The sequence below is a fragment of the Neoarius graeffei genome, chromosome 14, assembly GCF_027579695.1.
Source record: "Neoarius graeffei isolate fNeoGra1 chromosome 14, fNeoGra1.pri, whole genome shotgun sequence".
Taxonomy (NCBI): Eukaryota; Metazoa; Chordata; class Actinopteri; order Siluriformes; family Ariidae; genus Neoarius; species Neoarius graeffei.
Window position 1 is genome coordinate 23,002,437 of NC_083582.1, and position 20,838 is coordinate 23,023,274.

Here is a 20,838-nt window from a genome sequence, read left to right on the forward strand (position 1 = left end):
GGTACTGAACTGGCCAGCCTGCAGTCCAGATCTTTCACCCATAGAAAACATTTGGCGCATCATAAAACGGAAGATACGACAAAAAAGACCTAAGACAGTTGGGCAACTAGAATCCTACATTAGACAAGAATGGGTTAACATTCCTATCCCTAAACTTGAGCAACTTGTCTTCTCAGTCCCCAGATGTTTACAGATTGTTGGAAAGAGAAAAGGGGATGTCTCACAGTGGTAAACATGGCCTTGTCCCAACTTTTTTGAGATGTGTTATTGTCATGAAATTTAAAATCACCTAATTTTTCTCTTTAAATGATACATTTTCTCAGTTTAAACATTTGATATGTCATCTATGTTCTATTCTGAATAAAATATGGAATTTTGAAACTTCCACATCATTGCATTCCGTTTTTATTTACAATTTGTACTTTGTCCCAACTCTTTTGGAATCGGGGTTGTATATACACATACACACACACACACACACACACACACACAGAGGGCTGCAAAAGTAGGTATACAGTAAAGATTATCGGCGAACAACAGCAGCAGGACGACTTCTACTTTCAGCAGGATGGGGCGCCACTGCACTTCGCACTCAATGTGCATGCGCTACTTGACAAATAATTTCCCAACAGGTGGATTGGATGTCGGGGAGCCATTGACTGGCCACCACGTTAGCCGGATCTCACCCCTATGGACTTCTTTTTCTTGGGATTTGTAAAAGATAGGGGTTTCACACGCAAGCCACATTCTGTTGATGCCATGATTCAGTTCATACGGGAGGCTTGCCAGCAAATTGATGCTGATAAAGACCTTTGTGCCAGAGTGTGCATGGGTGTCGACGCTCAACTAGTGGAGTGTGTGAATGCTGGGGCAAACAGTTTGAACATTTGAGGGATTCATATATTATTGATATGATTAATATGTTCATTATTGATATGTTTGTATAATCAATAAAATAATGTTTTGTATGAATGTTTTGTTTTTTATTACTGTATACCTACTTTTGCAGCCCCTATATATATATATATATATATATATATATATATATATATATATGTAGGTGCATTTGGGTAATTGAGTGATCAATCTCATTAAATCTGAAGGTTAATAATTAAAATTGAATCAGTCTCATTTGAATCGTTTTCAGTGAATCATTTTCATTGAATCAGTCTCATATTATCATTAAATCACTCATGGAATCAGTCTCATGAGTCAGTCTCATTAATCAGTCTCATTAATTAATACCATTAATTTTGGTGCTTAATAATAAATTACCAAACAGCTAAATTATGGTATATTCCAAATTATTATGATCACTTACCATATTACATAACTTATATGCACCTTCCTGAATTCTTTGGGAGATTGTGTGACTTCAGAAATATTGGAACACAAATACACACAGTTTCAATAATAATGGAATTTATTATAACAAAGATAAAAATGGATAATAACAGTTGGAATCATTATATACAAATATGATATGGTGTGTGTGTTTGTGGGTGTGTTGTGGTGAAGACAAAAGATTAGCTTTGTGTGCTAATTAAGATATGTTTGTGTGTGAGAGAGAGACCTTGTGTGTGTGTGGCCTACAAAAAAAAAGGATTAGCTCTGGTAGCTAACTCCACGTGTGTTTGTGGGGGAGGAGTTGACCACGTGGTTAGGCCTATGGCCTAGCAAAAGAAAGAAGCTAGCGTGGGATGCTAACTGAGGTGTGTTTGACCATGTGGTGAGGCCTAGATTAGCTTTGTGTTGCTAAGTAGACAAAAGAATTAGCCATGTGGCTAGCTAAGGCCCAAGGACCCTACCTCGTGGAGTTAAAACAAAAGAGGTGTGTGTGAAAGTGGGGGGAGGACCGCCACGTGTTGGAGACAAAGACTAGCTCTGTGTAGCTAACCAAGGTGTGTTTGTGAGTGGCCACATGGTGAAGGCCTAGATTAGCCTTGTGTTGCTAGCTAAGACAAAGGAATGCTAGCTAGGTAGGTGTTTGTGAGTGACCACGTGTTTGTGTAGGCTTAGATTAAACTCGTGTGGCTAAGCTAAGACAAAGGAATGCTAGCTCATAACACTACTAAATCCACCAAAATCTTGATGAGATCAAGATGTGTGATAAGGAAATTAAAGTGTTAGTGAGGAATAAAGAGAAGCATGCAAAGCCTATCTATTAAACAATTGAGAGGGCAAAATTAGAACAATTCAACACGCTGCGTGTCGACAGTGTAATAAATAAACGTTCCTGAGTTTAAAATTCACACTATTTCAATAAAAGCTAATTCCTAAGACTAGGTTTTGCCCAAATGCCAAGTCTTACTCAGTATCTTGCCTCTAGCAAGATTATGAAGAGATGTTCCGAGACTTTTGGAGTTTCGCCGTTGTGGAGCACGTGAGTCGCTTCTGTGAGGCGCAGAGAACTTCTCGGTCCGACGCGTGGTCGCTCGTGATGAAAAGAAAGTCTCTGATCAAACAATGTGCACAGCTTTTGAGTTAAAAAGGATCCAGTTGCTTCTTAACTTTAAAATAACTGCCTGGACTGCAGTAGTACGTACTTATAAGGAACAAATGAAAAACCGGTTGTAAACTCAAGCTGAGTTTAAAATTGTGCGATCTTAGAGTCTACCGTGGCCAAAGGTAAACAAAGAAAAGTGCGAAACTCTGATTCTTGCAAGAAAGAAAAGAAAAGACATCTTTTTGGCTTTGCTCGCGGAGCGAGCGATTCCTCCCTGTGTCTGTGTTGAAATCACGGCACCAAAAGAAGAGGAGCTAGGAGTTTCCGGGTGGTTTATGCCTTCCTGGAGGATGTGACGTAGATGATCCCGCCCATGCGTGACGTAGGTCAACGCGGAAGTTGGCTGATGGGAAATGTAGTTTCTTAAAGAGACGGACTGAATGTACCTATATATATATATATATATATATATATATATATATATATATATATATATAAAACAAAAGCACGTTAACACCCTGTAATCAGACCTGGGCACCTTGCATGAGACCTCCCCCAGCACTTGCATGAGAGTCTGTGAAACTGCACTCATTTTCAAATATATGCTGATTGAGACTCATCTTTTAAAGGAGTTTACACTATTTCCACACATTTGATTTCCTACAGCAAGACAACATTCCTGACATAAGACAACAAAAGAGCGCAAAGATACAAAAGCCTCCTTAAAGGCTACAGAAATAGACAAGTTGGCATGATGCAGTGAAATTCATGAGCAAATAAAATACTCCTTTAAGAAAAGTCCTGTGGACTATGTGTTGGTCGTCTATCATGATCATTAGCAGGGCTTTCCTCAAAGTGCTCCACCACCCTGTGTGACTCCAGCACTGTGCTGTCACTTGCACACACACCATACATGTCAACCTTTGGTCAATCAAACCTGTATAACCAACCTCCAAAATCCGTATTTCCCTTATAAAATCCTTATAAGATGCAAATTAAAATAATTTACCTAAAATTTGAATGATAATTAACAATGATATATCCAAGTTACTTTTTATTCAATATTAATAACAATAAACCTTCAGAATGAATACAAAGCTCCAATGTTTGACAAAAACACAAAGTGTCACTCTAATGTTCTGAATTGTACTCCATGACAGCTTTTTTAGCAGTCTGCACCAATACCTCACTAGGCTGCATGTCACAGCAAGTGTCTGTGTTGATCTTGCCGGAGTGCCCATTCAGAATTTTTTCAGTCACTAGTGAAAGTCGCTCAGGTGGAAATGTGCATTTCAAACAAAATGTTACTTCCCGGTTGGCGGGATTCTCGCAATGCGGTGTGCGCATGATCAAAAGTGGAACGAAGTCTCGCTACCACAAGATAAAGCGCGATTTCATAAGACTCTTTACTGGCTGTTTGTGCTTTCTGTGGTGTACAGTATGTTTGTAAATGTTATGCGCTCTTTTATCATCGTGGGAATTGCTTATAGCTCTAAATAAATATTGAAGTTTTTTTTAAAAGAATCTGTATAACTTTTTTTGTACGCCCGTATACTACATTTACTGAATCAAATCCGTATAAAATACGGACATTCCGTATAGGTTGACATGTATGACACACACACAAAAGAAAGAAAAAATAATTAAAAAAAATTTCAATACCGGGGACGTTACGGTGGTGTAGTGGTTAGTGCTGTTGCCTTACAGCAAGAAGGTCCGGGTTCGAGCCCCGTGGCCGGCGAGGGCCTTTCTGTGCGGCATTTGCATGTTCTCCCTGTGTCCGCATGGGTTTCCTCTGGGTGCTCCAGTTTCCCCCACAGTCCAAAGACATGCGGGCTAGGTTAATTGGTGACTCTAAATTGACCGTAGGTGTGAATGTGAGTGTGAATGGTTGTCTGTGTCTATGTGTCAGCCCTGTGATGATCTGGAGACTTGTCCGGGGTGTACCCCGCCTTTTGCCCGTAGTCAGCTGGGATAGGCTCCAGCTTGCCTGCGACCCTGTAGAACAGGATAAAGCAGCTAGAGATAATGAGACGAGATGAGATGAAGTCTAGACTATCCTGGTACTCAACCCAGAAGTGAAAATAAATGTGTGTGCACTGACTGCCATTCGCAACCGTACATAAAACCGCCTTCTAGGCGCTGGTCGCTAGATGGCAGTGTTGTGTGATTTGACCTTGATTCTGTTCCTGGGATCACAAAATGAAGAGGTGTGCTACGAAGCTGCCCAAAATCACTGAGCATTTTAAGTAAGGACACTTGACACTCTTCATATCAGGGCCGTATTCAGGATTCAGTAGCCAAGATGTGTACGGACCCATTTCATGTTAGATCCATTCATGATTAGGTGCCAAAATGGCGCGTGTTTACTGCTGCTGTCAGTTCAGATGCACATGGATGATAAAAATAGCACACTTCATCTATGGCATTAGCATACGACAACGCAGTCTACCATTGCACACTATGCTCAGTGACAGTTGCTGTGGAGTGTGGTTCTGATGTGCAAAAGAAATAATTGTGTCCCAGGTGAAGCAGCTGGCCAGTATTGACAGTAGATGGTCTTGAAACTGAATATCTGCCAGTTATTTATCATGGTTATTATTATAATATGATTGACTAATATTGAATGATGGGTGAAATTAATCTGCATCTCTAGGCGTACCATCTTGAGTATCTATCTATCTATCTATCTATCTATCTATCTATCTATCTATCTATCTATCTATCTATCTATCTATCTATCTATCTATCTATCTATCTATCTATCTATCTATCTATCTATCTATCTATCTATCTATCTATCTATCTATCTATCTATCTATCTATTGGGCTGGGCTCTGCATCAGTAGCACTGCTCTGATATTTTTTTTCTGGGGCAAACCCTGATCAGGATTTACCATTTATGGCAATTGGCAGACACCCTTATCCAGAGCTAATTATGGCCCTTTTCCACTACCCTTTTTCAGCTCACTTCAGCTCGCTTCAGCTCACTTCAGCCCGACACGGCTCGCGTTTAGACTATCTCAAAACAGCACGACTCAGCTCGCTTCAGCCCTGCTTAGCACCCAAAACTCGCACGGTTTTGGAGTAGGGCTGAAGCGAGCCAAACCGAGCGGAGTGAGGCTGGGGGCGTGAGCAGACACTCCCCTGTGCACTGATTGGTGAGGAGGAGTGTCCTCACATGCCCACACACGCCCCGCGAGCACGCTGAGATCTGTAAACACCGTAAACCCGGAAGAAGAAGAATTACGAGAATTTCTGGAGCCTTATGCGCCTCGCCTCATCTATACGCTCTTGCCAGTATCTGTTGGCATTGTCGGTGACAACAAGCCACAGCACCAAGACCAGCAACACTAACGACTCCATGTCCTCCATGTTTATTGTTTACTATCCGGGTCATGAGACTACCGCTTAAAAGATCACTGATGTCACTGTTTGCGCCGCTTAACGACATCACGTGACGTCCACCCACTTTCGCTAACTCCACCCAATGTGTCCACCCACTTCCAGCCAGCACGGTTCAGCACTGGTAGTCGAAATGCAACTCCAATAGCCCCGCTCAGCTCGACTCAGCCCAACTCAGCACGGCACGGCTCAGCCCGACTCAGCCGCATTTGTAGTGGAAAAGCGGCATTAGATTCAAGTTTCAAGAGAGTTTTGTTGTCAATATGTACATATACAGTGCATTGAAATGCCGTTTCCCTCAGGCTCCCCATGGTACGTTTATAGAGAAAGAAAAAGGCTAAAAAACAAGTCATATAAATAACTTTATCTATAGCTATCTAAGTAAACATTTAGCTATTTAAACATCTAGCTATCTAAGTACAATAAACAACATAAATGACAAGAAAAAGACAGGTGCAAAATGAGCATTGTGTATGTGTGTGTGCAAATAGGCAGTGTAGTGCAAATGGGTAAGAAATGGATGAGGAACTGTAGTTTCAGTTTGAACTGTTTGATTACTGTCAGTTCTTTGGGGTAATTACGACATTTATCATATTTATACAGCTGATTTCAACGAAAACAGGCTTCATATTAAAACTATAATTATTTTCCTGGTTTCACAGTTATACTTTGTGACTATATTGAACACAATTATAGAAGCGAGTTATTTAATCATGCTATCTGTTATCACCCAGAGGATGGGTTCCCTTTTGAATCTGGTTCCTCTCGAAGTTTCTTCCTCATGTCATCTGAGGGAGTTTTTCCTTGCCACTGTCGCCACAGGCTTGCTCATTGGGGACAAATTAGGGATAAAATTAGCCTTTAATTTTCTTTAAAGCTGCTTTGCGACAATGTCTATTGCTAAAAGTGCTATACAAATAAACTTGACTTGATGATGATGATGATGTGTTATGTCACAATAAGGTGTGCAATGTGAAACAGAAATACTCATTATTAATTAAATATTCAGAAAAAAAGAGTTTTAATAAAAATGATCATAATTTGCACGCGTGCCACACGTGGTACTACATTTCCCACAATTCCGTGCTGCGGATGTTCCGCTTCTCTTCCTGGTTACGTTTCAATTGTCAAAAACTATTAATGGAACGTAGAGATGTCTTTTAGTACCCGGTAAGATACTTTTATTGACTATTTAAAATTAATTTGAAAATAAAATGACTCTTATTAGTTACATTTGTAGTTAAGTAACGTTAATTCTTATTTGTACAATTTCTACTATTATAGCGACGTTTTTGTTTACACGCAGCCATTTCAAATCGTTAATAAGTGTTTACTGTGATAATGTGTATTATGTAAATCTGAAACATGTATTTTCTTTACTTTTTTCACTCATGCAGTGCAATGTATAGCTCTAAAGCTCACTCTTATTAGCTTACATTTACTATAAAATCACAGTAAAAACACTATTGTGAGATACGATTTATTCGAGTGGAATTCAGGCAACAAAAGTCTGTTTTAAGGGATATTAGGATACCTTGGAATACACCTAATTTATGCAGGGGATAATAAAAAAAATCATAATTACTTACCTGTTTCAGACCAGTTCTCTTTGCTAACCCAGTCTACATTTCCTAACACTGCACTCCACTCCCTCATTCATTCATCTTCAGTAAGTGCTTTATCCTGGTCAGGGTTCTGATGAGTTTCAATACAATATATAGAGGATATTACATGGTTGTGTCTATATAAAGAACATTACATGATGGCACGAAGATAATAAGATAAACTTCATATCTTCGAGTGGTGAAAATATACAGTATATGAATAAAATATTTTCAACACGAGAAGATACAATTATTATCTTTGTGCCACAGTGTAATGTTCTTTATATTATATGGACGCATCCAAAAAAAATATACAAGTTAATCAAAAGAATTTTAATTTTGAACCAGTTCGTCATTTTGATAATGCGTGTGGAGTCAGCAGGAAAACAATGGAAGTGATGTCATTGGAGTGAAATATCAGGAAATATGTCACTCAGGTCTGCGATGTATTTTATACGAAAAATACGAATATTTCAACACAAGACTTCATATCTTCAAGCCAACGTGTGATTTTTCTTTTTATTATACAGACACATTCACAAACAAAAGTACCCAAATTTATCAAAACAATTCATTGACTTCCTCACGAGTGAAATATATGTGTACGTGTTATTTACCAGCTGGGAGGTCCGTATCGTCAAATACCGTGACCGAGGTCTTGAAAGTACTGAGCGAGGCCCTCTGGGCTGAGGTCAGTATTCAAGGCCGAGGTCACGGTATTTCACCATACGGAGCGACCGTAAGCTGGTAAATAATAATATATATTTTTTTCCTTTACCAAATTCTAACAGAAAACGAGAGCACCCGAAAGGGAAAGCCGAGCTGCCATTTTTAATCCTTATTCACCGCTGTAATGCAAATTGCTTTCTCCTCGGTATACAAGTGCACTTCCATGGCAGGAAAAAAAATACATTTTGCCTCCTATGTACTCCCGTATTTATACAAATAGGAGTCATTCAGGATTCAGCCATGTTTTTGCTCGGTGTTAGCAAATTACAGGTTTTTAGAGTTCTCCTCAAATGTTTTATTAGTGTGCTTTACTTTGTTCTTAAGTTTACTTGTTCTGCCTTATTCCGACATGTTTATTGGATCCACTACTCCTCCTAGGTTGGCATTAGCATGTTGGCATGCTAGCTTTTAGCATGATAGCTGTTCTGCTACAGCTCAGCAAGCACACTTTGCATTTGCTCTGCGGAAATGCAGTCTAGTTTTATTTCTTCTTCCTCAGGGTAGTAAAACTCGCTTTCGCTGTGAACACTGTCGTTATCGCTATCCATGCTGTAAAATTAATGCTATTCTTCTGAGAAATGCTGGCAAAAATTTATAAGATTTTTGATAATCTTGTAAATAAATCTTATAAAAAAAGAGAAATGTTGACAAAAAAATGCTACTGTGTTTGTTGTTGTTGTGAATGAACGAGTCGCCAGAGGTCCGTAACTGGAGTCCGTACCGTAGGATACGGACCTGCTCGCCAGCCAATCAGAGAGCAGGATTTGGACCGCGAAAAAGAGATTTATGTCATGGTTTTGATTCTCCATGTCCCGGATGGAGCTCGTATGGAAAATGAGTGGTGTATTTCCCAGTAAAACACGTGTGTCCATACAATATAATCCAATGCAATGCAACTTTATTTATATAGTGCTTTTAACAATGCACATTGTCTCAAAGCAACTTTACAGAAATATGCAATTTTTAAATTGATAATTTCATCCCTGATGAGTAAACCAGAGGTGATTTAATGGCAAGAAAAAACTACCTGAGAAGACATGAGGAAGAAGCCTTGAGAGGAACCAGACACTAAGGGGGACCCATTGTCATCTGGGTGACACCTGATGATCAAGCACTCCACTTTTATAACTGTATACTATATAGTCAGAAAATGCAATTGTGTAAGCAGGAACTTATAAGCATCAGAGTCATTTCAAAATTCATTATACTTCTAACTTGGTCTATTGTATTGTTCTGAGATTATTAATTAACTGTTCAGTGATGGAGGCTTGAGTGCAGTGTTCTTAGCAATTGCAGTCCTAAGGCTATCCAAGGAAAAGAAGAACATCCACAGCCATGGTTTCTACAGTAATCTCATGCTGATCTCTAGGCTGTACTTGTGAGGCCATGCTCAAAGCAGCGAGTGATTTTCAGGTGGCAAAAACTCCAGACAAATGTAGGGCATCAGGATGGATCAGGCAGGACAGTCAATGGAAAGTGTGTGGAAAGGATGAGCTTATTGTGACTTGGGATGAGCAGTCCAGTCTTTATGATTACAGTAGCAGTTCTCAGGACTCCTCTTGCAACGGTAAACACACCATAGGAATGTTAAACATTTTACTCGTGATGATGAAGTAGTGCTACATCACAACAGACACATTTCAAAATATACTTATTTCATTTTATTGGTTGCATGTTTGAAAAGGTCAGCATAAACTGGGTCAGACTTCAATTTGAGTGAACTTTGAGTCCATCACCAAGGTGTCAAATCCAAGCAGTTTGCAGTGTTTCTTGTAATCAGAGTGTCACTGTTGTTGCCATAGGGAAGCAAACGTTTCATCAACACAGAGCAGTTTTGCAACTGATCACTTGTAGGTACACGGAAAGAGAACATAAAACATTTTTTTTTTTGGAAGGTACAAGTGCTGAAAATTTGAAGCAAAAGTAATATCATGATCAATCAGGATGGTCCAGAGCCACAGCCACACGGTGGAAGTGTGTCAGGATTAGATACTGACATCACATCAGGCAGGAGGGGAGAGAGAGCGAGATAGAGTGAGTTGAGAATTTACAAAAATATGTATTACATTACATCTTTAAAAACACAGCAACAAAAAGAAAAAGTAAATAAGAATGAGAAAGAGGATAACCTCTTATAATAAACAATGTGCAAGGACTAGTTCTCCATCAATCACTGAGCATAAGGCTCCATTATAACACCAAACACATTCAAAAGCATCAGCATTGTTAATAGATTTTGTAAAAATTAAACTCCATTTATATTCTTGTTTTTATCATTCTCACTAGAACAACCACAACGTCGTAATCACAATCCTGTTCTATTTTATTTTTCCTAGTGAAACAGACATTTTGGCATTACCCAAAATGTAATTAATCAACTGTGCTTTTGAAATCTTCTTCTTACAATATTTAAAACCAAGTATAAACATTAATTTTAAAAATGATTCTTCAAATCCTTGAACAAGTTTTTTCAAGAAATCAGAAAGAGAACATAATCTCAAGCAAGACAGGAAAGCATGGAAAACTTATCCTTTTTGCTTGCAAAGGGAAACATCTGCTCTTATTCCTGGATTCAGTACAGATATAAACGAATTGGTTGCCACAATGCCATGTAAGATGCTCCATTGCAAATCTCCCATTTTTTTGGTTAATGGCGGCTTGTATAAGGCTCTCCATTCTGGTTTAATATTATTATCCAACATTAAAGCATTATGCCAAGGTGTATCTTTTCTTGAAGTTAACCACTTTTTGTTCAAAATTTTGAGACAAGTTCTGTACATAACTTTGCCACTAGTCTCAGTCATGCCATAACTACAACCCCAATTCCAAAAAAGTTGGGACAAAGTACAAATTGTAAATAAAAACGGAATGCAATAATTTTACAAATCTCAAAAACTGATATTGTATTCACAATAGAATGTAGACAACATATCAAATGTCGAAAGAGAGACATTTTGAAATTTCATACCAAATATTGGCTCATTTGAAATTTCATGACAGCAACACATCTCAAAAAAGTTGGGACAGGGGCAATAAGAGGCTGGAAAAGTTAAAGGTACAAAAAAAAGGAACAGCTGGAGGACCAAATTGCAACTCATTAGGTCAATTGGCAATAGGTCATTAACATGACTGGGTATAAAAAGAGCATCTTGGAGTGGCAGCGGCTCTCAGAAGTAAAGATGGGAAGAGGAACACCAATCCCCCTAATTCTGCGCCGACAAATAGTGGAGCAATATCAGAAAGGAGTTCGACAGTGTAAAATTGCAAAGAGTTTGAACATATCATCTACAGTGCATAATATCATCAAAATATTCAGAGAATCTGGAAGAATCTCTGTGCGTAAGGGTTAAGGCCGGAAAACCATACTGGGTGCCCGTGATCTTCGGGCCCTTAGAGGGCACTGCATCACATACAGGCATGCTTCTGTATTGGAAATCACAAAATGGGCTCAAGAATATTTCCAGAGAACATTATCTGGAAATATTATATTATATTATTTATTTATTTATTTATTTTTCCATACCTACGATTGCGACTTTATGGTGTTTAACCTGTAAAATAATTACTATGTATTAAGATTCTCGTTTTATTATAATTATTATTACTTTTTTTTTTATTTTCATATATACTCAGTATTAATTAACTTAATATGTATATGTGATAATTATATGTGATTAATGTATAATTAGTATTTACCCGCCATCATGTCATCACTCATATGGACCGCAATGGAAATAAGTTTTAAACTTTCTTGCGTTATCCATGTATAATTAGTGTATATTTTCCATATTGTATTTATTATATTATGTATATACATTGGTTTACTAAATAAACAAAACAAACAAATATCCATGAACACAATTCACCATGCCATCCGCCGTTGCCAGCTAAAACTCTATAGTTATAAGAAGCCGTATCTAAACATGAAGCCGTATCTAAACAGAAGTGCAGACGTCTTCTCTGGGCCAAGGCCTCATTTAAAATGGACTGTGGCAAAGTGGAAAACCGTTCTGTGGTCAGACGAATCAAAATTTGAAGTTCTTTATGGAAATCAGGGATGTCGTGTCATTCGGACTAAAGAGGAGAAGGACGACCCAAGTTGTTATCAGTGCTCAGTTCAGAAGCCTGCATCTCTGATGGTATGGGGTTGCATTAGTGCGTGTGGCATGGGCAGCTTACACATCTGGAAAGACACCATCAATGCTGAAAGGTATATCCAGGTTCTAGAGCAGCATATGCTCCCATCCAGATGACGTCTCTTTCAGGGAAGACCTTGCATTTTCCAACATGACAATGCCAAACCACATACTGCATCAATTACAGCATCATGGCTGCATAGAAGAAGGGTCCGGATACTGAACTGGCCAGCCTGCAGTCCAGATCTTTCACCCATAGAAAACATTTGGCGCATCATAAAACGGAAGATACAACAAAAAAGACCTAAGACAGTTGGGCAACTAGAATCCTACATTAGATAAGAATGGGTTAACATTCCTTTCCCTTAACTTGAGCAACTTGTCTCCTCAGTCCCCAGACATTTACAGACTGTTGTAAAGAGAAAAGGGGATGTCTCACAGTGGGAAACATGGCCTTGTCCCAACTTTTTTGAGATGTGTTGTCATGAAATTTAAAATCACCTAATTTTTCTCTTTAAATGATACATTTTCCCAGTTTAAACATTTGATATGTCCTCTATGTTCTATTCTGAATAAAATATGGAATTTTGAAACTTCCACATCAATGCATTCCGTTTTTATTCACAATTTGTACTTTGTCCCAACTTTTTTGGAATCGGGGTTGTAGAAGAGCATTTAACTTTGTAAGGAATTTTCTCAGACGGAAACCCTCCCACTTAGTAAAGCACTTTTCAGCTATGAACACCCTTGTCTTAGCCATGAACTGTTCAATATCAGGAAAATAATCATCAATTTGCACATTTCTGGTGTGTTTAGTTTGTCTCCTCTCATTATCTCTAGCCGCTTTATCCTGTTCTACAGGGTCGCAGGCAAGCTGGAGCCTGTCCCAGCTGACTACGGGCGAAAGGCGGGGTATACCCTGGACAAGTCGCCAGGTCATCACAGGGCTGACGCATAGACACAGACAACCATTCACATTCACACCTACGGTCAATTTAGAGTCACCAGTTAACCTAACCTGCATGTCTTTGGACTGTGGGGGAAACCGGAGCACCTGGAGGAAACCCACGCAGACACAGGGAGAACATGCAAACTCCGCACAGAAAGGCCCTCCCCGGCCACGGGGTTCGAACCCGGACCCTCTTGCTGTGAGGCGACAGCGCTAACCACTACACCACCGTGCTGCCCATGTTTAGTTTGTGCCAGGAATTTTTGATGTCATTTGTACTATAGGGTTGAACAGAGAAACTCCTCCTATGCAGACTGCAAGTAACATTGCATTCAGATTCACTTTCATTTTCTGTGTCAACCGGATTACCTTTCATCAGACCCTTCACGTCTTTCTTTTTAGCTGAAGTGTTGGGTTTATTTCATCTCCTCTTTTTTTTGAGGCACTTTAAACACATCCTCTGTCTCTGTTTGAGAACTTTCATCTCCGACATCGTCATCAACAGATTGATCAATATCATCCACTGATACATAACTATTCTGTGAGTTATCAACGCACGTATCAGGCTTGTCTTGAGCATTCTCTTCCCCTACTGACTCTGCAGGAGTAGGGCTACTCTGATCAGGGGAGTTAACCTCAGCAGGGGGCACTGCTCCCTCTCCTGGTGTTTGAGCTCTTTCTGTCCCAGCACCTTCCTCATTAGTGGAGGCCTTATTACTAGTGGATTGTCCCTGTGCAGTTCTTCCATCATTATTGTCCAAAACATTGACATTAGCGGAGTTACCGCTTTTGTCAGGACAATCTTGCACAAGATGCCCAGTTTGGCCACAACCCAAGAGGTCACATACAAACCCATCATGCAAGAGGTCACATAAATTGCATAATTAAAATTATCTACCATCAAATTCAGAAATAAATCAATATCCTTGTTATCATTTAAGATCATGTAGGCAAACCACCTGAAAGATACGACATGTTTCAGGAGTGGGGATTTACTGGATACTGCTATCTTTCTTATGGGTGACACCAGTTTACCATGATGGGACAGAGCTTGACAAGGATATCATCTTTAATAAAGGGTGGAATATTGGACAAAATCACTTTCTTCGAACGGGTTGATAAGGGGAGCACTGGGGTGAAAACACCACCAATTACTACTCCACGTTCAACCATCTCATTGGCTAACTCCACGGTTTTCAGAAATTAAACCACTGCACTATTCATACGAGATGCCAATAGAATTTTATCGTGCCCAATAATCTCTCCAACAGCTAAACTTCATTCTTCAATGCTGGCGCTAGATGTTATTTTAATTCCATGTCTCTGCCTTAGAGATTCAAACTTCTCTGTACCTGAGGCCGCTGTGCTCCCAGCACAGCAAACTAAGAGGAAAAAAAACGCACTAAACACACCAGACTCCCAAAGCTATGTAAAGCCCCTCAAAATACACCATGTGTGTAAACAAAAAAGGAAATAAAGAAGAAAACAGAGGATAAAAGGAATGAATCAGTGATCCAAACGCAGTGTCCACACTCAGCACTCACTCACTCACATGCTCCGGCTCCGCCCACTTGCTCAGCATGTGAGAGAACAAGAGAGAAAGAGGGAACAAACAGGAGAGAATGAGAACGTGAGAGAGAGAGTAGGAGACTTTTGACTTTTAAAACATATTTAATTATTCCAAATGTTCCATTTGTGTTGTTAAAAATAGAGAAGAAAAAGTACATTTGTAAACATTCGTTACTACAACTCATCAAATCCATTACACAAGAACCCCTCTCTCTATGCACACACACCATATGTACATTAAAAATTAAGATCCAGTGAACCATCTTCAAGTGAACGTAAAGCCTGTCTAATACCACACAAATCTGTAAAAGTGTCCAGGTTGTTGGTCAGTCTGTAGAAAGCATGTTCTACTCTGGGACAAGCTGCAACCAAACCTTTCAAGCTCTGAACCACATCAGTCCAACCTAGGCCTAGCATCTGATTTTTCCTGGTCTTCCATATTGCTAGTTTTGCAGTTCCAAGTAAAAAAATTGATTAGGACCAGAGTCTGTCTTTTTCTGATTGTATATTTGGGCCCAAAGAAAAACAAAGGAACAGAAAATTTATCCCCCAAATGTTCCACCCACTCCTGCAGTATCCTAAATAAACCCACTAGATGAGGACAAAGAGACACTAAATGCTCTAATGTTTCTTGCTGGTTACAGAAGGGACATCCCTCCCCAGTGCTTAGATCCAGGTGAGCCCTGTGTCTGTTTGTGGCTATTGCTCCATGTATAATCCTTCACTGGAGGTCAGCCATCCGTTTCTCAACAGGCGGCTTGTATAGAATCTGCCAGCAGCCTTTAGGGGTACAGTCTGAAGCAAAAACCTGGGTCCACCTCGACTACCTGACTTTGGCCAGAGAGCGGAAGTTCATTGCCTTCACGCAGCTGTGATAAAGCTGCTTCTTCCCACAAGTGCTGAAGTTACCTAGCACTGGTGTTTTCAGGGATAGAAGCAGCCTACTCTCCTCTCGCCGCTCTTCAATATCGGGCCTGATGCTTAGTGCAGGAAAGATGTACTCATGAGCCTCACACCATAGGTCAACTAGGGTACGGTTTTGGGCATACACCCTCAGTGGTACAGACAAGGACTGCCAGGCCTTTTCCACTATCCTTCTTGGCACCCTGGAAGACCTGATGTTGAGGACTCTACCAAGCCTTTCTGGAGATGTTCTTATGAGCTGGCCCAGTTTGACAATGCCAGCCTCAACAAACTTGGTTCTTAGTGTTGTGGTGGAAAGCGTTGGAGATGCAAAGAAGTCATTATAAAACAGCAGCTCCTCAAAGAGCCACATACCAGGTCTGGGGTCAGAGGTCTGTGTGATCTTGAGTGTCCTCCATGCATCAAGTACTGAGTTACAGAAGGGTGTTATTTCAGTCAGGTCAGCTTCAGAAGATCTTAGAATAAACACCTGTTTACTCAGTCCCAGCCAACCAGCCTTCTTCAGAAGCAGATGAGCAGATGCCAACCAGAAGTAGCCACAGCCATACAGCAGCCTCTGTCAAGTCAAGTCAAGTTTATTTGTATAGCGCTTTTAACAATAAACATTGTCGCAAAGCAGCTTTACAGAATTTGAACAACTTAAAACATGAGCTAATTTTGTCCCTAATCTATCCCCAGTGAGCAAGCCTGTGGCGACGGTGGCAAGGAAAAACTCCCTCAGACGACATGAGGAAGAAACCTCGAGAGGAACCAGACTCACAAGGGAACCCATCCTCATTTGGGCAACAACAGACAGCATGACTATAACATTAACAGTTTTAACATGAAGACAGTTTCGTTGATGTTGTAACTCTTCATTGATGGAAACTTGAGTGCAAAACTGTTCATGACAACTGCAGTCCTAAAGTTAGCAAGTCAACTGTAGTCCTCAGCCATAAAAGCATTACTGTAAGAGTCCAGAGCATCCTCCAGGTGTAACCCTCAACTGTCCTCATGGGGCCGTCCTCCACAGGAGCGATGCGATAAAACTCCGACCAGACACAGGGCACCAGGATGGATCAAGCAGGTCTGAGGGGCAGAAGAGGCCAGCATCTCAATCCCAGGACCAACATGTAACTCAGAGGGACAGATTGGGCAGGGGGAGGGAGGGAGAGAGAGAAAGCACAGGTTGTTAGGTTTCGTCTCGTCTTCTTCCGCTTATCCAGGACCGGGTCGCGGAGGCAGCAGTCTAAGCATGGAAGCCCAAACTTCCCTTTCCCCAGACACCTCGGCCAGCTCCTCGGGAAGAACACCGAGGCGTTCCCAGGCCAGCCGAGAGACATAGTCCCTCCAGCGTGTCCTGGGTCTTCCCCGGGGCCTCCTCCCGGGGGGACATGCCTGGAACACCTCCCCAGGGAGGCGTCCAGGAGGCATCCGAAAAAGATGCCCGAGCCACCTCAGCTGGTTCCTCTCGATGTGGAGGAGCAGCGGCTCTACTCCGAGCTCCTCCCGAGTGACTGTGCTTCTCACCCTATCTCTAAGGGAGCGCCCAGCCACCCTGCGAAGGAAACTCATTTCAGCCACTTGTATCCGCGATCTTGTTCTTTCTGTCATTACCCAAAGCTCATGACCATAGGTGAGAGTCGGAACGTAGATCGACCGGTAAATTGAGAGCTTCGCCTTTTGGCTCAGCTCCTTCTTCACCACGACGGACTGGTAAAGCGACCGCATCACTGCGGAGGCTGCACCGATCCGCCTGTCGATCTCACGCTCCATCCTTCCCTCACTCGTGAACAAGATCCCGAGATACTTAAACTCCTCCACTTGAGGCAGGACTTCTCCACCAACCTGGAGAGGGCAAGCCACCCTTTTCCGGTCGAGAACCATGGCCTTGGACTTGGAGGTGCTGATTCTCATCCCAGCCGCTTCACACTCGACTGCAAACCGCCCCAGTGCATGCTGAAGGTCCTGGTTTGAAGAAGCCAACAGGACAACATCATCCGCAAAAAGCAGAGATGAAATCCTGTGGTTCCCAAACAGGATTCCTTCCGGCCCCTGGCTGCGCCTAGAAATTCTGTCCATAAAAATTATGAACAGAACCGGTGACAAAGGGCAGCCCTGACGGAGTCCAACATGCACTGGGAACAGGTCTGACTTACTGCCGGCAATGCGAACCAGACTCCTGCTCCGTTCGTACAGGGACCGGACAGCCCTTAGCAAAGAGCCCCGAACCCCATACTCCCGAAGCACCCCCCACAGAATACCACGGGGGACACGATCGAATGCCTTCTCCAGATCCACAAAGCACATGTGGACTGGTTGGGCAAACTCCCATGAACCCTCGAGCACCCTATGAAGGGTATAGAGCTGGTCCAGTGTTCCGCGACCAGGACGAAAACCGCATTGTTCCTCCTGGATCCGAGGTTCGACTATTGGTCGAATTCTCCTCTCCAGTACCCTGGAGTAAACTTTCCCTGGGAGGCTGAGAAGTGTGATTCCCCTATAATTGGAGCACACTCTCCGGTCCCCTTTCTTAAAAAGAGGGACCACCACCCCAGTCTGCCACTCCAGAGGCACTGTCCCCGACCGCCACGCGATGTTGCAGAGGCGTGTCAACCAAGACAGCCCCACAACATCCAGAGACTTGAGATACTCAGGGCGGATCTCATCCACCCCCGGTGCCTTGCCACCGAGGAGCTTGCAAACCACCTCAGTGACTTCAGCTTGGGTAATGGACGAGTCCACCTCTGAGTCATCAGCCTCAGTCTCCTCAGTGGAAGACATGACGGTGGGATTGAGGAGATCCTCAAAGTATTCCTTCCACCGCCCGACAATGTCCCCAGTCGAGGTCAACAGCTCCCCACCCGCACTGTAAACAGTGTTGGCAGAGTACTGCTTCCCCCTCCTGAGGCGCCGGATGGTTTGCCAGAATTTCTTCGAGGCCGACCGATAGTCCTTCTCCATGGCCTCCCCGAACTCCTCCCAGTTCCGAGTTTTTGCCTCCGCAACTGCCCGAGCTGCAGCACGCCTGGCCTGCCGATACCCGTCGGCTGCCTCAGGAGTCCCGGAGGTCAACATGGCCCGATAGGACTCCTTCAGCTTGACGGCATCCCTTACTTCCGGTGTCCACCACCGGGTTCGGGGATTGCCGCCACGACAGGCACCGGAGACCTTGCGGCCACAGCTCCGAACAGCTGCATCCACAATGGAGGTAGAGAACATGGTCCACTCAGACTCAATGTCCCCCGCCTCCCTCGGAAGCTGGGAAAAGCTCTCCCGGAGGTGGGAGTTAAAGACCTCCCCAACAGAGTGCTCGGCCAGACGTTCCCAGCAGACCCTCACCATACGTTTGGGCCTGCCAGGTCTGTCCAGCTTCCTCCTCCGCCAGCGGATCCAACTCACCACCAGGTGGTGATCAGTTGACAACTCAGCCCCTCTCTTCACCCGAGTGTCCAAGACATAGGGTCGGAGATCAGATGACACGACTACAAAGTCGATCATCGACCTCCGACTTAAGGTGTCCTGGTGCCACGTGCACTTATGGACACCCCTATGCTCGAACATGGTGTTCGTTATGGACAAACTGTGACTAGCACAGAAGTCCAATAACAAAACACCACTCGGGTTCAGATCGGGGAGGCCGTTCCTCCCAACCACGCCCCTCCAGGTGTCACTGTCATCGCCCACGTGAGCATTGAAGTCCCCCAGTAGCACAATGGAGTCCCCAGTCTGAGCACCCCTCAGTACCTCTCCCAGGGACTCCAAGAAGGCTGGATACTCTATACTGCTATTTGGCCCGTAGGCACAAACAACAGCAAGAGCCCTCTCCCCAATCCGAAGGCGCAGAGAGGCGACCCTCTCGTTCACTGGGGTAAACTCCAACACATGGCGGCTGAGCTGGGGAGCTATAAGGAAGCCCACACCAGCCCGCCGCCGCTCACCACGGGCGACTCCAGAGAAGTGGAAAGTCCAGCCCCTCTCGAGGAGCTGGGTTCCAGAGCCCAAGCTGTGCGTGGAGGTGAGCCCGACTATCTCTAGCCGGTACCTCTCAACCTCCCGCACAAGCTCAGGCTCCTTCCCCCCCAGCGAAGTGACATTCCATGTCCCAACAGCCAGCCGCTGTGTCCGGGGATCAGGTCGTCGAGGCCCCTGCCTTCGACTGCCACCCAATCCACACTGCACCAAACCCCTACTGCTACCTCTGTGGGTGGTGAACCCACAGGAGGTCGGGCCCACGTCACCTCTTTGGGCTGAGCCCCGCCGGGCCCCATGGGCAAAGGCCCGGCCACCAAGCGCTCGCATACGAGCCCCAACCCCGGGCCTGGCTCCAGGGTGGGGCCCCGGCTGCGTCCTACCGGGCGACGTCACGGTCCTGGATTTTTTCTCCATAGGGGTTTTTTGGTGAACTGCTCTTGGTCTGGCCTGTCACCTAGGACCTGTCTGCCTTGGGAAACCCTAACAGGGGCATAGGTTGTTAGGTATGCCCTAAAAATGACAAGTATTAAATCTGTGTGGTAGGCTTGCAAAGACGAGAGTCTTGACATCAGGCATAATACACAACAATGGCATGTTCTCATCTCATCTCATCTCATCTCATTATCTCTCGCCGCTTTATCCTGTTCTACAGGGTCGCAGGCAAGCTGGAGCCTATCCCAGCTGATTACGGGCGAAAGGCAGGGTACACCCTGGACAAGTCGCCAGGTCATCACAGGGCTGACACATAGACACAGACAACCATTCACACTCACACCTACGGTCAATTTAGAGTCACCAGTTAACCTAACCTGCATGTCTTTGGACTGTGGGGGAAACCGGAGCACCCGGAGGAAACCCACGCGGACACGGGGAGAACATGCAAACTCCACACAGAAAGGCCCTCGCCGGCCACAGGGCTCGAACCCGGACCTTCTTGCTGTGAGGCGACAGTGCTAACCACTACACCACCGTGCCACCCACAATGGCATGTTAATATGGTTAAAAAATATCATGACCTGCTCTGGCTGGATGCTTGATTGGGTGATGGGAGCACACTCCTCAGCAATGATGAGATGCAGATGGGACCCTTAGGGCTGGCCAAGACAATTCAGTTACATTTCA

The 20,838-nt window shown here is 43.3% G+C and overlaps 1 protein-coding gene across 1 annotated transcript in view; it reads left to right on the forward strand.

Annotated features, from left to right (window-relative positions):
* Positions 1–6,958: 6,958 nt before the first annotated feature.
* lrrc45 (leucine rich repeat containing 45) overlaps positions 6,959–20,838 on the forward strand; it is a 74,812-nt gene continuing 60,932 nt past the window's right edge. The window contains exon 1 of the mRNA XM_060939437.1: positions 6,959–7,021. The gene's annotated coding sequence lies outside the window, so the exon portion shown is untranslated. The remainder of the gene's footprint in view (positions 7,022–20,838) is intronic.